Raw genomic sequence first — 21,770 nt, 5'->3', positions numbered from 1 at the left:
TTTGAGGTATTCTGGTGTCTGTGTCCAGGCTGTGAGGTCTCCAAATTCTTTGAGGGTCTGTATACCAACATTTTAGACTTAAGTATTGTGTTACTCTGGTCAGGGTATGAGTCCCTGAACTCCTCAAAGGTCTGCTTTGCAAGATTTGAGTCTGAGGTGTTAGAGAGTTGTGTGGTCAAGGTGTGAGGTGCCTCAAAGTCTTTGATGGTCTGTTTTTGAAGATTTGAATCTCAGGTTTTTGTGGTCTGTGTTCTGGGTGTGAGGTCCCTGAACTTTGGAGTACCAAGTTTTAAGTATTTAGTGGGCTCTGGTTAGGGTATGAGTTGTCTGATCTCATTGGAGTTAAATGCCCCAGGTTTTGAGTTTGAGCCAATTGCAGGCCTATGATTAGGATATGAAGTCTCTGAACTTTTAGAGAGTCTCTTCTCCAAGGCTTGAGTCTGAGGTATTTGGTGAGACCGTATTCAGGATATGAAATCTCTAAAATCTTTCAGGAGTCTGTGTTCCACTAAGTATAAGGTGTTTGGGAGTTCATGTTTAAGGAGAGAATTCTCTGAACTTTTAGAGGTTCTGTGTCCCAAGCTCAATTTGAATTATTTGGGGTCTGAGTTCAGGATGTGAGGTCTTTGGACTCTTTAATTGACTTTCTTTCAATTTTTAATCAGAGATTTTGGGATCTGTGTTCAAGGTGTGAGGTCTTTGAACTCTTTAAGGATGTATATCCTAAAGTTTGAGTCTAAGGCCTTTGGGGTTTTGTTCAGGGCATGACATTTTTGAATTCTTTGATAGTCTATGTTCCCAGGTTTCAGTCTGAGTTGTCTGAGGATTGGCATTCAAGGTATGATATCTCTATACTCTGTACTGTTCTGTTTCCCAATATATTTTTTTATTTTTAAAATATTTTATTAAAAACTTTTAAAATTAAAGTGTAGTTGATTTCCAATGCTAGTTTCAGGTGTACAGCAAAGTGATTCAGTTATACATATACATACATACATATATTTTCTTTCAGATTCTTTTCCATTATATGTTATTACAAGGTATTGAAAATATTTCCCTGTGCTATACAGTAGGTCTTTGTTGTTTATCTGTTTTATATATAGTAATGTGTGTCTGTTAATCCCCAACCCCTAATTTATACCTCCCTGTCCTTAGTTTCTCAATATTTTATTTTGAGATATTTAGGTGTCTGTGTTCAGGGTGTGAGGTCTGTGAATTCTTTGAGGATCTGTGTCCTCAGGTTGAATTCTTTGAGGGCCCGTGTCTAGGAAAGGTCTGTAAGATAAGAACAAATCTAAAAAGGACTCAATCGTCACCTGAGGGCTGTCCTCCCTGTCTCACATCCATTTCTCTACTGAATTATGAAAAGCACCTGCCGATAATGGGAGAACACACTCATTGGAGCAGAATGGAACCACTCTGAAGTCCCAACTGTCACTCTATGGTGCAGTCTTAGGATTTGATCATGTGACAGGCTGCTCTGAGAACTTAGACCACTACTTAACACTGGATCCTCTGGAATCTTGGAGAGATTAACTCAGGGGTGGGTCATAGAGAACCAAGGAGCTATCTGAACTTGCTCCTTAGAAGACTATGTACTTATAATTCCTGGGGGCACAGCTCAAACCAAACCAAGAGAAAAATCAACGCACTTAACACCTTGGCTAAAGTCAAAGCCTCACGTCACAGGAAATGTCCAAGTGAATGCATAGTCCTGATGGCCCAAGTGCTCAGTGTGCAGGAGGTATTCAATACATACAGGATAAATGTGAATCTGAAGGGCAGCGGAGTACGGGAAAAGAGCTCTTATTTGCCAGTAAAGGGTTCTGAGCCTACAGTCTAGCTCTACCTATTACATCTTGTGTGACCTTGTGTAGATGAATTCACACCTTTGAAACCTCAATGTCTGCTTTACCTGTAAAACAGGCATCATCATACGAATCAGACAGGTTTATTGAGAAGCTGTGGAGATGGCTTATTTACTCAAATTGAGGCCCTAAGGACAGTAGCCTGGACTAAAGCTGGGCAGCACTAAAGGTCATTGTTAGGATTAAATCACCACAACCCCTGCTGTGCCCTTGGAGGTCATGAATGTATGGTGCTCACTTGGTCAGCAGTTTGTACTCCTGTACCTTCCAGTGCTGGCATATCCTCTGGTGGCGTATCTCCTGGATCACCACACCAAACTTGACCCATAATAACTACTCTCTTCCAAGTGTGCACTTAGCATGCATGAGGTCTGGGGTTCAATCCCCAGTACTTCTGTTAAAATAAATAAATAAACAAACCTAATTCTCCCCCCAAAACAAAACAAAACAAAAAACCCCCAAGATCAGCTATTGTCAATTCTGCAGTAACATCCACAGTCAGGACACTGCACATATATTGTTTCTAATTTTCACAATAGTAAGACAAGGTAGGGAGACGAGGTCCTCTTAGATATTTGGAAGATGAGCTCAGAGAGGCTAATAAGTAACTTGCCCTAAGTTACATAGCCCATAAAGGGCAGCAATAGGTGGAAGGGCTGCATCAAAACTCTATGATGTTGATATAGATGACATCTCAGGAATAACCACAGAACAGGATCCAGGAATAAGTTCATATGTTTCAGCTGGTGTGTGGAGCCCCATCTTCAGAGCTGCCCCTGCCCAACACTGGATGAATCACAACCAGTGAGAAACAATGCGGTGTCAAGAGAATGGAGTACACTTATTTTTTTTATTGAAGTATAGTTTATTCACAATATTGTGTTAGTTTCAAGTGTACAGCATAGTGATTCAATTTTATATGTATATGATTATTTTTCATTATAAGCTATTACAAGATATTGAATATAGTTCCCTGTGCTATACAGTGGGTCCTTGTTGTTTATCTATTTTACATATAGTATGTATAGTAGTTTGTATCTCTGAATCCCATACTCCTAATTTGCCCTTCCTCCTTCCCTTTCCCCTTTGGTAACCATAATGTTGTTTTCTATGTCTATGAGTCTGTTTTTGTTTTGTAAAGTTTCATTTGTGTTTTTTCCCTTTTAGGATTCCACGTATGAATGATATTATATGGTAATTTTCTTTCTCTTTCTGGCTTACTTCACTTAGAATGATGATCTCCAGGTCCATTCATGTTGCTGCAAATGACATTATTTCATTCTTTTTTATGGCTGAGTAGTATTCTATTATAGAATTATACCACATCTTCCTTATCCATTCATCTGTCAATGGACATTTAGGTTGCTTCCATGTCTTGGTTATTGTATCTAGTGCTGCTATGAACATTGGGGTGCATGTATCTTTTCAAATTAGAGTTTCCTCTGCCCAGGAGTGGGTTTGCTGGGTCATATAATAAGTCTATTTTTAGTCTTTTGAGGAATCTCCATACTGTTTTCCATAATGGCTGCACCAAACTACATTCCACCAGCAGTGTAGGAGGGTTCCCTTTTCTCCACACCCTCTCTGTCAGTTATCATTTGTGGACTTTTTAATGATGGCCATTGTTACTAGTGTGAGGTGATAAAATCACATCTTCTTAAACCAATTGTCTGTTGATGGGCACTTGGGTTGTATCTATGTCTTGACTATTGTAAACAGTGCTGCTATGAACACTGAGGTGCATGTATCTTTTCATATTAGTGTTTTAATTTTTTTTCTGGATATAAAAGATACACAAAAGAGTAGGTATATATAAGTATATATATATATACACACATACACTGGTTATATATGAGTAAAATTGCTGGATCATATGGTAGTTCTATTTTTAGTTTTTTAAGGAACATCCATATTGTCTTCCATAGTGGCTTCACAAATGTACATTCCCACCTACAGTGGAGTACACTTATTTTTCTTTTGCTCCTTTAAGATTTTCTCTGGTTTTGGCTGTCAACACTTTTATTATGATATGTTTAGGCATGGATTTCTTTGTGTTTATCCTACTTGCATTTTGCTGAATTTTTGGATATGTAGATTAATGGTTTGTGTTATATTACAGAAAATTTCAGTGGTTATTTCTTCAAATAATTTTTCTGTTCATTTCTCCCTCTTGTACTCCAGGTATGTGCATGTTGTTCTACTTCATTGTGTCCCATCAGTCTCTGAGGCTCTGCTCATTTTTCTTCATTCTTTTGTCCTTTCTGTCCTTCAAATTGTATAATCTTAAATGATCTATCTTCAAGTTCACTGATTTTTTATTCTGCCAGCTCAAATCTACTGTTGAGCTCCTCCAGTGATTTTTTTTTCATTTCAGTTATTGTACTTTTCAAATTCAGAATTTCCACTTGGTTCTTTAAAAAAAATAATTTCTATCTCTTTATTGATGTTCTTTATTTGATAAATCATTGTCATAGAAATTTAATTGTTTATACATGGTTTGTTTTATTCTTTGAGTGTATTTATAAAGTTTTGAGGTCTTTGTCTGCTAAGTCCAACATCTAGGTCCCCTTAAGTTGGTCTCTGCTGCCTGTTTTTAAAAAAAAACTGTACAAGAATCACACTCTACTGTTTCATTTCATGTCTTATAACTTTCTGTTGAACACTAGGCATTTCACATAATATATTGTAGCAACTCTAAATACTAATTAGCCCAGTACTTCCTCTGAGCCTTCTTAATGCTTTTGTTTTTATTTTGTTATTTGTTTAATATCTTTCCTGGATTAATTCTGTGAAGTATATTTCCTTCACAGTGTGCAGTCTCTGATGTCACTGCTCAGTTTTTTGCCTCATTTTTTATTTATAAGCCTGGCTTCCTAGAATTTGTCCCAGATTAGCATAGTTTAATATTCAATCTGTGACTATTTAGAGGTCATGCTTATGCGTCTTGAGCCAATAATGTGGATCAGAACATGCTACCCCCAAATATGGCATCTTGGCATACTGGATATTTTAAAGTTGAAGGAATTTGAGAAAATGCAGAAATAATAATGTTACTCTGACCTTCCCCCTACCCTTCTTCCCTGAAGCAGGTCATGAGACTCTCATGTGAGAGGTGCCCTCCCTCTACCCAGGGGAAAGGAGCATCCTTATCTCCAAAGGTAAAGGGAGCTGAAAAGAATTTGAACAAACAGGCCTTGCTAAATTTCACTCATTTACTACACTTTCCTCATACTCTTTGATCTAGTCTCCACGACTGTCCACTCTTCATCAAACCTAGCATAAAAATCCTTAGGTCTGTTTCTTTGGGTCTTCATTTTCTTATGAAGGCTTCTATATCATATAAAACTTATATTAACTAAATTTGTATGCTTTTCTCCTCTAAATCTGTCTTTGTCAGTTTAATTAACAGGCCCAGCCAGGGACCCTAAGAGGGTCAAGGAAAACATTTTCCTCTCCTACACCAGTAAGTGTTCAGGCATTTGTTGATAGATTTATGATTGATGTGGTGAATGCTTTACATTCTGCTGCATGTTCTAGTGGAGACCAATAGCTCTCAAGTGCCTGCATCAGTTGCTTTTTACTAGGTGCAGTCTGACACATATGCACAACCCCCAGGGAGAAGTATGATCTTAATAGGGAACTTTCGAGCTGTCTGTTTCCCTGTTTCTTTCTGTTAAACTTCTGGCTGATTTGCTGTTTTGTCTTTTAGTACTAGTTTCCTGAGACTATTTGCCTTTTCTTATAATTGTCTGACAGTAAGATTGTTATTGTTTCTGACTACACCTTAAGGCATGGGTTCCTCCTGTAGGAGAGAAAAATGTTTTCCTTCTACCCTTCTAAGTTCTTGGCTAGAGTCACCACCAGAAAAGACAAATTAGCAAGAGAAAAACAAACAAAAGTTTATTAACATGTATACCTCATGTATACATAGGAGATAGCCAGGGAAAAATGAGTAACTTAGAGATGGTTTAGAACTCAGGCTTAAATACCATCTTCAACTAAAGACAAAAGAAGGGTGTAGGTGCAGTTATGGGGAGGTGACCAGGAAAAGTACAATAAAAAGTGTGATAAGATTTGTTATTCAGATTTAAATGAGAGCCTTTTCCACTGATAAGAGTTTCTTGTGATTTAGTCATCCTTCTCTTCCTGGTACAAAGAGGGAGACACTCTTATAAATGGAGATTTCCTTTATAAATGGAAATATCCCTTACAAAAGGGTTAGTTCTACTCTGTTTTCAGAGCTTATCCTGTGTCTGTTGTTCCCAAAATAATCCTTATGCCAAAGAGGTGTATTTTATGGTGGCCTATACTAATTTCCTAAGTCATATTTTGGGGTGGCATTTTCTGGTCTCCTATACTTCACATTCTGTTCCAAATAAAATCAGCTCCTCAGCAGAGCTATGAAGTCCTCCAGTCTTGCCTCTCCTCTTGAGCAGAACTTCTGTGCTCCTGCATTGGAGATATGGCTGGGGACAGGGATGGTGGCCTGCTTCTCCCAAAATAATACCACTACCCTACAAGTGGAAGCTGAAGGGGACTGTAGCTGCCATCTTCTCCACTTGTCCCTACCTGCATGGGACCTCTGCCCTATGAGGGGGGTTGAGGATGGGGCTTGCTATTAGGGCCCCAGTATTGCCTTGCCTGTGGTACAGCTGCTACCTTATGAGCCTTCACTTTGAGTAGGGGAAGGAATCCCCAGTCTTTTCTGCCATGAAATAGGGCTTCTGTAACACAGAGCTGGTGGGGGTTGAGAGATATAACTGCCCCCCCCTGGGGTGAAACTGTACTCTAATTGGAAGTTGTGGTTAAAGGGAGCCCCCTCCCCCAATATTCTTGGCTGCGCTTTCCTGGAGTTAAATCTTCTGTAACACAGCACTAACACAGAGCTGGGTGGGGGGAGTTGAAGGGGAGGGAAGAAGGCAGGGTCTAGCTCAAATGCCATAGATTCTCACTGTTCTTACCAAGCTTATTAGACTTTCTGGAATAAATGCTGCTCAGTTTGCTGTATGATATTAGAATGACTTCCAGGAACTTTATATTGTTTTTTTTTATAATGTTCACCATTAAGTGGTTTGGTTTTTTTTTTTTTAAGTGGGGAAAGGGTCCACTGAGCTCCTTACACTGTCATTCCAGACGTCCCACCCTGTCGCACTATTCTTGTTCAAAGTATCACTTGGTGAAAGTGCATTAACAGGCAAAATGCAGCAAATATGACAAAGGCTTGCATTCAGAAAGACTTCCTCCTGCAACTGTGTCCATGCCTCAGCTATACCTGTTGACGCAGATCTCTGTCCCATTAGTGACTCATGCTCTCTTTTGACCTTGGAGGCTAGAAAGTATTTGTTGAAAGCCAGAGCAGCCTAAGAAGGGTTGTCCTGATCTTGCCTCTATACCAATAGCCCCTCACTTGCCCAAGGATAAAGCCATCACTAGCTGTAATCACTTGTCAAGGACAAAACACTCATGGCACCCGCCAGGAAGCCCATCCACTGTTTCATCCCCTCCCTTTGCTCATGCCACACCTCGTCTGTTCCCTCACTCAGCAAATATCTGTGGTGCATCCATGAAGCATGGCCCTGGGGCCCAGCAGGGAAGCTCACAAAGCTCTGCTCTTGTGGGCTGACATGCTGTCTCCTAATCAGAATAGCTTTTCCTCTACTTTTTGCCTTCCCATTTATCCCTGACCTAATCGACCATTTCCCCTGTCTCTGAAATTACGTATTTCCTAAGATGGGCCCTGAGTGTTCAGCCTCTGTCACTGGATGCTCCTGCTGTGGGAGAGCTTGCCTGGGTTCACTCATCACTTCCCCACATCTTGTTGCTTGACCTGCAAAGAAGGGATCCTGTCCTGGTTCCTTCCCATCTCTGGGGCACCTATGACATTTTTGTTTTGAAATTTTGCCTGGCTATCATGCGTATTATTTCTGTCCTAAAACAGCTACTACAGAAAGTCTTAGGAACATACCTTGCATTTGTATGGCACTTTGGTCATTTATGTTAACTGTGTTCTCCTGGTACATTATCACTATCACCCAGCGACTTGGTGAGGCAAGAAGATACGCGTATTACTTCCCGTTTTACCTAAGAGAAGGTTGGTTCCACCAAAGGTAATTTCAGGGAATTTTCTAGGATTATATAGCCCGGGAGTCCCAAAGAAAGAATGGATCTGAGGTCCTCCAGCCCCCTGCCTAGTGCTAGTTACTTCCACCGGACTCTTGAAGTAGGAAGTACCCTCCCATAAAGAGCAATCAGTAGGTCAGGTTAGAACGGGATTTGGGGTGCTAAGAATTCTCAATAACTTGAGATGGGGCAAGAGACATCCAGCTGTGGATTGAACCCTGCAGGTAATTTGCAGACATCCATTTTTTTTTTAGCATCTTCCTCCATAAAATCAGTGGCTAGGATGTACAAATAGGGCTTCTCTCTAATCCTTAAAATGGTAATTGCTGTCAGTCATTCCAGCTCCACTGCCCAGCTGTATGGATTCCCACCTTCTGGGCTGAGTTGCTTTGTGACATTGAGTATGTCACCAAATTCACCTCTTTTGACCTTGACTTTCCTATCTGTGAAATGGAGGCTAACACCCTCTCCCTATTTATATTTCAAGAAATCATAGGTTATAACATGGATGTCCTGGAATAATATACGTTCACCCAAAGAATAAAAGATCAGGACAAATGAAAGATCCTACTATAGCCCCAGCTCTGACAAGGGTTATTCTCCAACTACCAAGGCTTGGAGTGATATTTCACTCTGTAGCCTTCTGGAAGACTTATGTCTGTTCTGTGAATTTGGTGCATAGCATTTACAGCCTTAGTTGGTCACAGTCTTATTTCTCTTTCCTTATTGGATTATACTATTTGTACAGTTCATTATTTTCAAATAATGCCTTCTACATTATCCCACACAATTCCTAAAATAACTTTTGTGACTTAGGTAGACCAGATGTCATCATTTCCATTTTTTTCCCCCTCAGCTTCTTCACCCATCAGCACCAGTTCCCTCATGGAGCCTCATTGTACTACCTCCTGCAGGAAGCTTGCCTGATTGGAGCCTGGAAGAGTACAGTCTTCTGTGCAGTGGAGGGGCCTGAGAAACACTTGAATGAGTGAATGAATGAATGAATCTGTGACCCCTCATTAGCATCACTCTCACTTGGCAATGAAAAATAGAGGTTCTGACCTATTATTTCTGCTTTATCTGAGTACAAAATGCTAAGTCTTAAACAACATGAGGATGTGGAGAAAAGGGAACACTAGCACACTGTTGATGGTGAGGTGGGAACCCCCATTAAAAAAAAAAAAGACAGGCATGAACCCCAGGCAGAGCCACTACTCTCCTGCCAGCACCATCCGGTTCCCTGCCCCAGAGGCTCTATCTCACTTTTTGCCTCTGAAACAGCTTACTTCTAGGAAAGTAGAACTTACCCCTAAAATTCTGTTGGTTCCCTGAGCTCACTCCTGATTCATTATTTCCTTCACTCCTGATTGGTCCATTTCCCTCACTCCTGATTGGTCCATTGGTAGTACTTTATTTGCATGGAGCTCACTCCTGATTGGTTATTTCTCTCACTCCTGATTGGCCCATTTCCCTCACTCCTGATTGGTTATTTCTCTCCCTCCTGACTGGTCCATTTATACAAAGCTTGTTCCTAATTAGTCAACTTTTGTTATACCTTATTTGCATATGATGTTGCAAAGTGTAAACTGGCAGCCTCTAAAAGCCTATGTAAACTACAGACAGGGTCCAGAGCTTGGAGTGTTAACTCCTGTAGGCTGGGTGGCATAATAAACCTGAGTTCTCCAACTCTCTGAGTGCTGCTTGGTCTCTCGCCCAGATCCAGGTTGCTGTCACAGCTGAGCTGTAACACTGAGCTGTAACACGTTTTTCTGCAAAACTGGGAATGTAAATGGGTGCAGCTATTATGAAAAACAGTATGGAGTTTCTTCCAAAGCTAAAAATAGACTTACCATATGCTCTAGCAGCCCCACTCCTGGGTGTATATCTGAAGAAAATGAAAACACTAATTTGAAAAGATACATGCACCCCAATAGCAGCATTATTTGTAGTAGCCAAGATATGGAAGCAACACAAATGCTCAACAACAGAAGAATAGATAAAGAAGATATGATATGATATGAGATATATATATGATGATGGAATATTACTCAAGCCATAAAAAAGAATGGAATTTTGCCATTTGCAACAACATGGATGGACCTGGAGGGTATTATTCTTAGTGAAGTCAGACAGAGAAAGACAAATATTGTATGTTATCACTAAAAAATAAAGCAAATGAATGAATACAACAAAACAGAAGCAGGCTCACAGATACAGAAAACAAACTAGTAGTTACCAGTGGGGAAGGGAAAGAGGAGAAGGGCAAGACAGGAGTAAGGGATGAAGAGTTACAAACTATTATATACAAAATAAATAAGCTACAAGGATACATTGTACAGCACAGGGAATAGAGCCAGTATTTTTATGACAACTTTAAATGAAATATAATCTACAAAAATATTGAATCACTGAAACTAATATAATCTTGTAAATCATCTATACTTCAATTAAAAAAAAATCCAAAGCATGAGCATATCTGACATTTGGGGAATGGACAGCATAAAAATTCTTACCATGTGATTACCTCATTATTACATCAGCATCATTTTAAGTTTTTACACAAAAGGGAAGAAATGCACAACTGCAAAGCTTTTTTTTTTTTTTAATATTAAAAGCCTAGATGCTTTTAAGTGCAGTCACCACTTTCTTTAAATATGCTGAAAGGATCAAAAATTTGGAGACCCAGAGACCACCTTTCAGCTTTGCTCTGGAGGAACTGTGTGACATTGTCTGAGATTTACTTTTTTTTTAAAATTTGCCTGTTAAGTATCTTTTATTTTTTTATTATTATTTTTAACATTTTTATTGATTTATAATAATTTTACAATGTTGTGTCAAATTCCAGTGTAGAGCACAATTTCCTCCCACTCCTTCCCAGGAGGTGAAATAATACCTTTTTGCATAGTGTCTATACTCAGAATATGAAACATGTGTTTTAGGAAACTTGGGGAGCAGAGGAACTTACTCAGATGATTCAAGCCAAAACCCATCCTGCCATGTAGAAGGAAACTAAAGTGTGCAGTTGAGTCTGAGCTGTCCAAATTGCACGTTGACATTTCTCAAATTCACAGGGTAAGTTATACCTTTGCTTGAGTTACTAGAACATCGTGTATGCGGGGGACGGTATCTGTTAGTTTGTTGAGACTGATAAGTGAGTCATTAATGGCTTCAGTCTACTGAACTTACAGCCAAAGACTAGCAGAGACCTGAAGAAGCTCTGAATCCCTGCAGTTTCTGGGTTTCTAAAAGACCTCCACCTTCCAAAAGGCACGCCCTAAATTAGCATTCAAAGGGAAGGCAGGAGAAAAGGTGCACCCACTTGGTTGAGTACCCAATGTGTGTGGGGTGTCGTGCTGGGTGTTTTACATAACATCTTCCCTCCTTTAATTCTCACAACAGCAGTCTGAGATCAGAAATTACAGATGAGAAAACCGAAGTTCAAAGAAATTAAAGTGCACCAAACAGCCGGCCAACCTGGGATGAGAACCTCTGAAGCTTTGCTAGCTCCCAAAGTCTTTGAGTCAACTACTACAATTACAACCTACTTCTGGAGCATTCTAGGTGTGATTTAAGTTCATTATTAGTGAGATGCATTATCTTTACCTACAGTGTGCAGCCATCATGCCAGAAGCAGAAGACATGACGATGAATAACCTGTTAAGGAATCGGATACAGTACCAGGTGAGCCACATCTTTGGGACAGTAAGCACAATGTGAGCAAACTGCTGTGGGATTGCCAAGGAAACCCCGATCAGCCGTTTCCTAGGAGAGTCCTTAAGGGCCACCATAGGAGGGAGAAGTCTAAAACCCCAGAGTTACCTGGACCCAGGATGTATTGTCCACCCCCACTAGGCCACATGGTTAGATGGAGAACCTCACATAGGTTAGTTCACAGTGAGAGGCAGTACTGGAGGCCAGAAAGAGCCTGGCGTTTGAGCACGTGGTGACAGGGCTTGAATCCCAGCTCTGGCATTTGGTATGTGTGCCACGTGGCACAGGTTACTTAACCTGAGTCTTGGGGCTTGACTTTGTAAAAAAATACTGTCATCCCTCAGTATCCATGAGGGATTGGTTCCAGGACCCCGTGGATACCAAAACCTGCAGAAGCACAAATCCCTTATATAAAATGGTGTAGTATTTGCATGTAGTCTACACATATCCTCCCATATACTTTAAATCATCTCTAGATTACTTATAATACCTAATACAATGTAAATTCTGTGTAAACAGTTGCCTGTGGCAAAGGCAAGTTTTGCGTTTTGGAACTTTCTGAAACTAAAAGAAATATTTTCTATAGGCATTTAGTTGAATGCGTGGATGTGGAACTCTCGGATGTGGAGGGCCGAATGTATTAGGCTAAAAATGCCAGCTTTATGGGGTTGTTGTGGAGCAGAAATCTCAAGGTCATTTATATTTTGGTCCTACTCTCTCTTCACAAATGTGAACATATGTGCCGATTCCCATCTTAGATCCTTCAGACAGAGGGCCCTCTGAGGACGCAATCAGTTGGAAACCTGGCTGATCTGCTCTGCAACCTTGGGTGAAAAGAGCCCAGGAGGCAGACGGGTGGACACCATAAAGTAAACCAGAGACAGCTCAGCACCAGGTTCTGGCCAGGACGCTCAGGTGTAACATCTCAATTGCCTGTTGGAAAACAAAGTGGAAATTACATTTGCTAGCAATAATATTTGGGTGCTGATGAAACCATTAGTATTAACAAGCTGGGGCTGGGAAGACGGCCAGACAAGGTTTAATAGTCTGGTCAAGAAGAAGACTAGCTGTGGAATGAGGCACACTTCCCAAAGGTCCCAGGCTGTGCTCTATGAGCCAACAAGACAGATGGTTACCATGCTGTGCTGCAGCTGGGAAAGGGGCTAATGAGACTGCAAATCACCTCCACAGGACAGCAGCGGCCGTATGTCATCAAGTAGGAAGCCCAAGGTCCCTCTTGGAACCATTCAACAGAAATAATTGTAGGTGTGTTGTGTTTGCTTCTTAGCCTCTTAATAGTGACACTGTCTCCTTATCGTGGCCCAGCTGCCTTTGGGACAGGTCCCTATTTAGCTGGCTGGAGGGAGATCCCTCTTGGGAAGGTTCTAGTGGGTTTGTGGTAGGACAGTGAGATGTGTGCACATGGAGCACAGAGAGAAGGCAGCTACTGTCTGGGGTCTGCCGGGTGAACCCTGGGTGGTGAAGGGCACATCCTAGATTCCTGGGTTTGGTTGGATGGTGAGGGCAGGAGTATATGAATATGTGAATTTTTGCCAAGCCAGCAACAGTCTGGTTTTGTAAGTGACCTCATCCATAATCACAGTTGTGTTTGGGGGGTCTCAAAGACCACCCTTAGGGTTAATCACTCATTAGGACTCACAGAACTCAGCAAAGCTATTAAACTCATAGTTACAGTTTATTACAGTGAACGGATACAGATTAAAATCAGCAATGGAAAAAGGTGCATAGAGCAGAGCCCAGGAGAGATCAGGTGCAAGCTTCTATTTGTGCTCTCCCAATGGAGTCAAATGGTCAGCGCTTAATTTTCTTAGTGTGACAATGTGTATGGAGTATGGTCAACTAGGGAAGCTCACTGGGGCCTTGGTAAATGGGGTTTTTATAGGGGACCAGTCATATAGGCATGGGACAACCATGTGGCACCCATGTGACTGACCTTAGCTACTCAGTCTCCAGCCCTCCAGAGGCCAAATAACACCACATGACCCAAGGCCCCCACCATAAATCATACTGTTGGCATAACATATCTGTTATGGCCAAGGCCCCAGATAGTCAGAGATGCTCTTAACAGGCAGGCTCTTCCAGGGGCTTAGAGGTTCTCTCCCAGGAGCTGCAGGAAAGGGCGTAACTTTTCTTTGGCACGTGCAGGGTTCCCATAACCCAGACCTGCTGAGTTAATCCTTTACTGCCCAACAGCAGAAATACTGGAGTGTTACTCCCTCTCCTTCCTGGAGAACAGGATTGCTTTGGCATGTGGTATGATACTCTAAACATATGTATGCCTTTTTTTGCTGCCCAGCTGAAGTCTCATTTGGATGCTGTGTTTGGCAGGGCCTGGAGGTAGCGTTGTGAAGAGGGAAATGCACTGGCTGTGGAGGAGGAAATGTTGATCCGTGCTGGAGCTCTCTCAACTGACTGTGGAACCACAGAAAAGTCCCTCAGCCTACCTCATTCCAGCATCATCCCCTGTCCTATTGGACTAGTAATGTTTAATCTACCTCCTGTGAGCAACACCAACTCTTACTGGAAGGGTCAAATTGAAAAATGGATGTGAAACTGACTTGAAAACTTAACATGATATACAAATGAGGTATCTGGGATTAAAACAGTGGTTTGCTGTTCTGTTGAGCTTTCAAGGGAAGAAATACCACACAATTCCTGATCGAGAACATTGGTTGAGGCCAGTGGTAATTTAAACAATTTTTAAAATTTAACTTTATTTTTTAGAGCAGTTTTTGGTTCACAGCAAAATTGAGTGGAATGTATAGAGAGTTTCCATATACACCCTGCCCCCACCCATGCACAGCCTTCCCTACTAGCAACATCCCCCTGTAGAGTGGTACATTGGTTACAATTGATGAGCCTGTGTTGACACATTATCACCCAAAGTCCATAGTTTACCCCAGAGTTCACTCTTGGCGGTGTGCGTTCTGTGGGTTTGGACAAACATAGTTACATGTATTCACCATTATAGGATCAAACAGGGTAGTTCCAGCAGTGGTAATTTTTACCTTGTCTTCTTAGGGGCAGTGTTAGCTCCATTCCTGAAAGATTGATTTGAAAAACCTCAAAGATGATTAAAAAGGCTGTTAAAATCCCTGAAGTTTGGAGAGGGACTATTAATGCTACCCATCATCTTTCCTGGTTCTATGACAAGCCCTCTAACTGGGAGGCACTCACAGTGGTTCTAATTGTCTCTTCTGAAATCTCCATAGCAAACTGGTCAACATCGTTATTTCACTGGAGAGGTCTGGAAGGGGATCTCACACATGGCCTCACAAGCTGTGAACTGTACAACTGCAGGGGGCACTATTCACATAGACTATGGCTTCATCACACTCCTTGGAATCGTGTAACATGGAAACGCTGATTCTGGGAAGGGTCTAAAAGAATTGATTTAGAATTTTTTAGCTCTATGTTTAACCAGGCTGTGCTAAAACCAGATTCTTTTTGTTTTATTTATAGAGATTTATTTGAATTGAAAGTTGTTTGCTCTTCTGTTCCATGAGCATCCATCCAGCTGCCTGTCCACTGGTAAGCTGCAAATAAAATCAGATTCTTGTAGTTAAAGTCATTTTCGGATTTCCCTGTGTCCAAAAAGTGTGAAAAGCAATTTACTACAAATCATTTGCTGGAGATAAGAGTTACTGATCGTCTTTCTGTGGAACTGCTTTCTTTATCCACAGTTTTTCTGACATAGAGGGATGGAGAGACTGACTCTTGATGTTTAGAACTTCAAACATGGTCACCCCAGGTGAAAGATGCCCTTGAGTGGGGTGGGGATGGGGACTCTTAAGGCCTCAAATCATATTGTCATGAGTGGCCACAGGTCCTCTTCCAGGAGTCTCCTCACAGGGTTGACCTTGGGTAAAAAGGACAAGGTTTTTGATTTTCAGTTATGAATATGCCCAAGGGTGTATGGGTCCGTTCCATTTTCATGATTCTTCTATCCCTCATTGCCATCAGTAGCTGAGAGTTGATGATGTTGAAATTACCATGCTACCAAATTGAAGGCCAATGACACTCACTGTGTCAATCAGATTTCACTCAGTTAACTGATTAGACAAAATTTAAATGTGAAAAAAATGCTTTTTATTTTTTTTCTTATTTATATATGTCAGTAAAGAGTCTTGGGGAGGGTGTAGCTCAGTGGTAGAGTGTGCATAGCATGCACCAGGACTTGGGTTCAGTCCCCAGTACCTCCATTGAAAAAATGATAAACAAACCTAATTACCTCAGCCCACTAAAAAAAAAAAAAAAAAGGATTCTTAATTAAGCCTTCAACAGAAAGCTTTCCATAAGATGGGCTTTTCCTTCATCCTGAATACTCACTATGTTAAATATCCTTTTCATTCTAAAGTCAGGAAGGAATGGCTGCTGACTGATCACTTCAGTCATGTCTACACAACCTCCATTTTTAAGATCATTGCCATTGCATTTTCTGTGCTTTATACATAGCCTTTGCCATATTGTTACCTTAGCTAGATTAGGGCTACAGAGACTAACAAAAGTGGTGGCTTGTATTTTTCTCCAAGAAAGCATTAAAAAAAATAGTCCCACATAATTTGCAAAAAAGGCAATGGGTTTGATCTGGGTAGACTGAAGAACTAACAAGATCTTCAGAAAACCTTGGTCATGCATTTTGGTAAATAAGTTTGGTCTCCTAGCATTTTGTTTATTTTGTGTACTTCATTTCTTTTTAAATCTTTTGGCGGGGGAGGTAATTATGTTTATTTATTTATTTTTAAATTAAAAAAAATGGAGGTACTGAGGATCGAACCCAGGACCTTGTGCATACTAAGCACCCACTCTACCACTGAGCTATACTCTACCCTCTCATTTTTTTAATCATTGCTAATTCCTGGAAATAGGTGATCCTCCTCATGCTTTCGCTGCTGTATTTGAAGTCACCCCTGCCCCTATTGCTGGATTTCCTCCTCTTCTTCCTGTCCTTCTCACTTTGCTAATCTCTGAGATCCCAGAGCTTGCAATGCAGGGCCAGAGAGTGCATAGACCACTGAGGGTCAGACCAATCAGCATACAATGTCCTTTAGTTTATTTATTTAATGGAGGTACTGGGGACTGAACCCAGGACTTCGTACATGCTAAGCATGCGCTCTACCACTGAGCTATACCCCCTGCCCACAATGTCCTCTAGAGGAGGTGGGTATATGGACAGATGTGCTGGACTCAGCCATCTTCTGCCTCCACAAAGCCTCTTTGTATGCACAGACTGGCAAATGCGGTGTCTAAATGACCATACAAGTAGCCACTTCTTTCCTTTTATTAAAGACACATCCTGAAACACTTAGGAAATTAAAGTGTATGCTTTTGTTCTTCCTTTTAAAAGCATTGCTTGTCCAAACAGAAACAGATTCACAGACATAGAAAACAAACTTATGGTTACCAGGTAGGAGTTTGGAATTTGCAGATACTAACTACTATGTAAAATAAACAAGTATATGTGGAATCTAAAACACAAAAACAAAAACAAACAAACAAACAAACAAAAACAAAGCGTAAATACAGGACAGAAATAGACTCACAGACAGAGAATACAGACTTGTGGTTATCAGGGGGGTGGAGGGTGGGAAGGGATAGACTGGGATTTCAAAATTGTAGAATAGACTACACTGTATAGCACAGGGAAATATACACAAAATGTTATGATAACTCACAGAGAAAAAAATGTGACAATGAGTGTGTATATGTCCATGAATAACTGAAAAATTGTGCTGAACACTGGAATTTGACACAACATTGTAAAATGATTATAAATCAATAAAAAATGTTAAAAAAATAAAATAAACAAGTATAAACTTGGGAACAATATTCAATATCTTGTAATAGCCTATAATGGAAAAGAATATGAAAAGGAACATATATATATATGTATTACTGAATCACCATACTGTACACCAGATATTAACACAACACTGTAAATTGACTTATACTTCACTTAAAAAAAAAAGCACTGCCTGTTTTTGCCCACCTTCACCAACTCTCACTTTCCCAACATCATCATCTGATCATCTTTAAATTATAAATGCTCACCTCCCTAAGGATCAAGAGGAGACAGAGAAAAGCAAACTAGAAGGGGAAGATGCCAGGAAGGGTATTGACACCCTAAAGGAGAATTTTTTTCTCCTTGGGAGAACTGACCTTCCAGAGAAAGGAAATTAAATTATTTCCCTCATCTTTATGCTGTGACATCATTACCAATCCCTCTTGCTTTTTATTCATAACCTTAAACCAAAAATAATCTGTTGTCCCAAGGAGTTAGCACGTTTGTAATGGTGACTAACCCAAAGCCTAAATTGTTGAAGACAAGCAGTTTTGGATACAAACAACAGGGAGAATTACCTAGTGGCCATGGACCATTCTCTTGCTTACAGAGGAATTACACTCCCCTCCTCTATTTCTGGGAGCTTTTGCTCTGCTGTCTGAAGTGACGTTTAGTGGGGTGGGGGTATAGCTCAATGGTAGAGCGTATGCTTGGTGTGTATGGGGTCCTGGGTTCGATCCCCAGTGCCTCTGTTAAGGGGAGGAAAAGTGAAGTGAGGCTTGAGCGCCCAGAGAGAAGAGAATCCTCAATTAATATGGAGCAGATCCCACATAGTCTCACCAGTGCAGTCATTGAGCTAGTGAGCATTTATTAAGTACTGATTTAGAGTCCAGACCCTTACTAGACATTCTTCCATTCACACAGTTGTTGAGAGCATATGACTTGTGAGTATATGCTGAAGAGTCATTTATGAAAAGTTCACGGTCACTGCCTTTGAATATCTTTGAGTACTGTCACCAAGAAAACAAATCAACAGCCATGTGTGAGGTGAGACACAGTGTGACCGCACAGGGTGCTAAAGGAGTCTGGACACGGACTCCCAAATGCAGCCTTGGGCAATTACTCTTTTACTAACTTACAGGTGTTTATGAGCTTTCATGTGTGAAAGCATGTGTCATCTAAGAGATGTTCTACAAATATTAGTAAATAATTCTATAAAATAATAATCATTATACTTACAATACTAGGAAAATAATACCAGTCATTATTAAGTAAAACCATAAAAAAACAAATATGGGTTAATGTATATATTTGGGGGGGGTCATATATATATTAAAGGATATTTTTTCTCTTAAAAGATTCTGAGGAAGAGAAAACTATTGTGCAATTAGGAAACCAAACAGAAATTTATATCATGTTTCTGAATATTTCTGGTCAATGAGTTCCATAGTTCCTTTGATCAACATTTTATCCCTATGATGGTCAGGAAGTTCTTCTACATATCTAACTGCAATCCCTCTTGCTTCATTTCTTAGCCTATTTGCTTTTTCTCAGCTACCTTAGATTTCTTCTTGCTGTTCCCAGTGTAGTTATTCTCTTGTCAGGGAGTGTCTAGCGATATTGTCTCAAACATTTTTGTGCTGGGACTTTAACTGTGTTGCTCTGAGTTCCTAGCTCTACGGAAAGAATCCGTTAGCTTATTTCCTGGAATTGGCATTGTCTTCTCCATACACCTTGCTCATCATTTCTCTATTTAGAGAAAATATTTACACACTGAAATTCTTTTTCAAAAGGTTCCCTTTTCTGATGGAAATGTTCTTAAATTAGGTAGTGGCAATGGTCGCACAACATAGTGAATGTACTAAAAACCACTGAATTCTACACTTTAAAATGGTAAGATTTCAAATGGATTAAAGACCTAAATGTAAGACCGGATACTATAAAACTCCTAGAGGAAAACAGGCAGAACATTCTTTGACGTAAATTGCAACAGTATTTTTTTGAACCAGCTCCTAGAGTAATGGAAATAAAAGCAAAGATAAACAAATGAGACCTAATTAAACTTAAAAGCTTTTGCACAGCAAAGGAAACCATAAATAAAATGAAAAGACAGCCTACAGAATGGGAGAAAATATTTGCAAATGACATGACCAACAAGGGATTAATTTCCAAAATATACAAACAGCTCATATAGCTTAATATCACAAAAACAAACAACCCAATCAAAAAATGGGCAGAAGATGTAAACAGACATTTCTCTAAAGAAGACATACGGATGGCCAAATAGGCACATGAAAAAATGCTCAATATCACTAATTATCAGAGAAATGAAAATCAAAACTACAATGAGCATCACCTCACACCAGTCAGAATGGCGATCATTGAAAAGTCTACAAATAATAAATGATAGAGAGGATGTGGAGAAAAAGGAGCCCTCCTGCACTGTTGGTGGGAATGTAAATCAGTGCAGCCACTATGGAGGACAGTGTGGAGTTAAAAAACTAAAAATTAATTTACCATATGATCCAGCAATCCCACTCCTGGGCATATATCTGGAGAAAACTATAATTCAAAAAGACACCAGCACCCCAGCATTCATAGCAGCATGATTTACAACAGCCATGACATGGAAACAACCTAAATGTCCATCCATAGATGACTGGATAAAGAAGATGTGGTTATATATACAATGGAATATTACTCAGTGATTAAAAAAGAATGAAATAATGCCATTTGCAGCAACATGGATGTCCGTAGAGATTATCATTTTAAGTGAAGTAAGTCAGACAAATATCATACGATATCACTTATATGTGGAATCTAAGGAAAAATGATTCAAATTCTATTTATAAACCAAAAACGGACTCATGGACACAGAAAACAAACTATGGTTACCAAAGGGGAAAGGGTAGGGAGGGATAAATTGGGGGCTGTAGATTAACAGACACAAAACAGGTAAACAGCAAGGACCTACTGTATAGCACAGGGAACTATATTCAATTTCTTGCAATAACATATAATGAACAAGAAACTGTAAAGAAAATATATATGTATGTATATGTATAACAGAATTGTTTTGCTGTACACCTGAAACTTAACACTATACTTTAATACAAAATAAAATTTAAAAAGGGAAAAGAAACCGGGACCTCCATGAAGTGAGACTTTTTTTTTCTTTTTTCTTTAAGTGTTAACACACATACAAATAGTAAGATTTCTGTTATGTGAATTATATTTTGGTAAAAAATTTTTAAAAAGCTTTGGTTTAACAAAACGTTCCCTTCTTCTGATGTCTTTTTGGTGGCCTAACTTGACTTTTGTCTCCCAGATCAATGTTTCCATGTAAAACATTGCCCAAGCCAGCATCCAGGGAAGCCATTCTAGATCCTTGATTGATGGAAATATTTATCCCTACTTTATAGATGGGAAACTGAGGCAGAAAGAGGTGCCTGACTGACCCAGAATCAGCCAGCTGCCACACCTGCATGGAACTGATCAGACAGCACAGGCTGGGTGCTGCAGGCGAACGGGACTTCCAGTTTCTGTCTTTAGAGTGTCCTCAGCCTCCTTCTTCAGGGGGACCTGCAGCCAGCCCTTGCTGTCTTCTATTCTTACTTCATCTGTTCGGATTTGCTCCTGGAAAGGATCTCGTCTACTTTTGACATGCATTTCAGCGCAGGTGCTACTGCTCTCCAGAGGATTTTCTTTTAAAACTTATCTGTATTTAGGAACTGGAAGGGATTGTTCCCTGCGGAGGAAAGCAGGCACTTACAAGGTTGGGGGCAGCACAGGGAGGAAATGATCTATTCTAGCTCTACCTAAAGACAACCGTACAGCTGAATAATGACTCCCTTCTTCCCTTCATCTCTTAACAATGTTGACTCTGAGGCTGCACCGCTCAGTCTGTTCAACAACCATAGTGTGTGGGGCCTTGTGGTCCCATAGACAGACTGCTGGCAGATTTTAGGTGGGTTATTCTGAGCCTCAGAACACTTGTCTGCGGTCTGGCCACAGAGATCTTGATTTTATAGGAGTCAATGGAAGCAAGCGTAGAGTTTCCAGCCTGCCCAGATCTCACGGTCTTGTAAATTCTCCTTCCTTCCCTGCTTCGAAGTCAAACCCTCTGAGTATGGCCCATGTTTTCACTGAAGCTCCTGCCTTTAGTCTTAGTCTGTGAGGCATAAAAAAGAAAAAAAGTGATCTCAGGAAGCCTGAAATTTGTAATGAGTCAGTTTGCCACAGGGAATCTTGAATATGCTGCCTGTAGT

General features: G+C 40.3%; 1 long non-coding RNA gene and 1 other non-coding gene across 2 annotated transcripts in view; both read left to right on the top strand.

The window, feature by feature from the left end:
• Positions 1-14,346, top strand: part of LOC116150707 (uncharacterized) — a 57,679-nt gene extending 43,333 nt beyond the window's left edge. Inside the window, exons 3-5 of the long non-coding RNA XR_010379401.1 lie at positions 10,928-11,060; positions 11,598-11,669; positions 14,049-14,346. This is a non-coding gene — a long non-coding RNA (uncharacterized LOC116150707). The remainder of the gene's footprint in view (positions 1-10,927; positions 11,061-11,597; positions 11,670-14,048) is intronic.
• Positions 14,347-18,182: 3,836 nt separating this feature from the next.
• TRNAT-GGU (transfer RNA threonine (anticodon GGU)) lies at positions 18,183-18,254 on the top strand. Its single transcript has one exon. It is a non-coding gene; the product is annotated as a tRNA-Thr (tRNA).
• Positions 18,255-21,770: the final 3,516 nt, after the last annotated feature.

The sequence above is a fragment of the Camelus dromedarius genome, chromosome X, assembly GCF_036321535.1.
Source record: "Camelus dromedarius isolate mCamDro1 chromosome X, mCamDro1.pat, whole genome shotgun sequence".
In the NCBI taxonomy this organism is placed as follows: Eukaryota; Metazoa; Chordata; class Mammalia; order Artiodactyla; family Camelidae; genus Camelus; species Camelus dromedarius.
The sequence above is the reverse complement of the archived record's forward strand: the minus strand, read 5'-3'. Positions and strand labels throughout refer to the sequence as shown.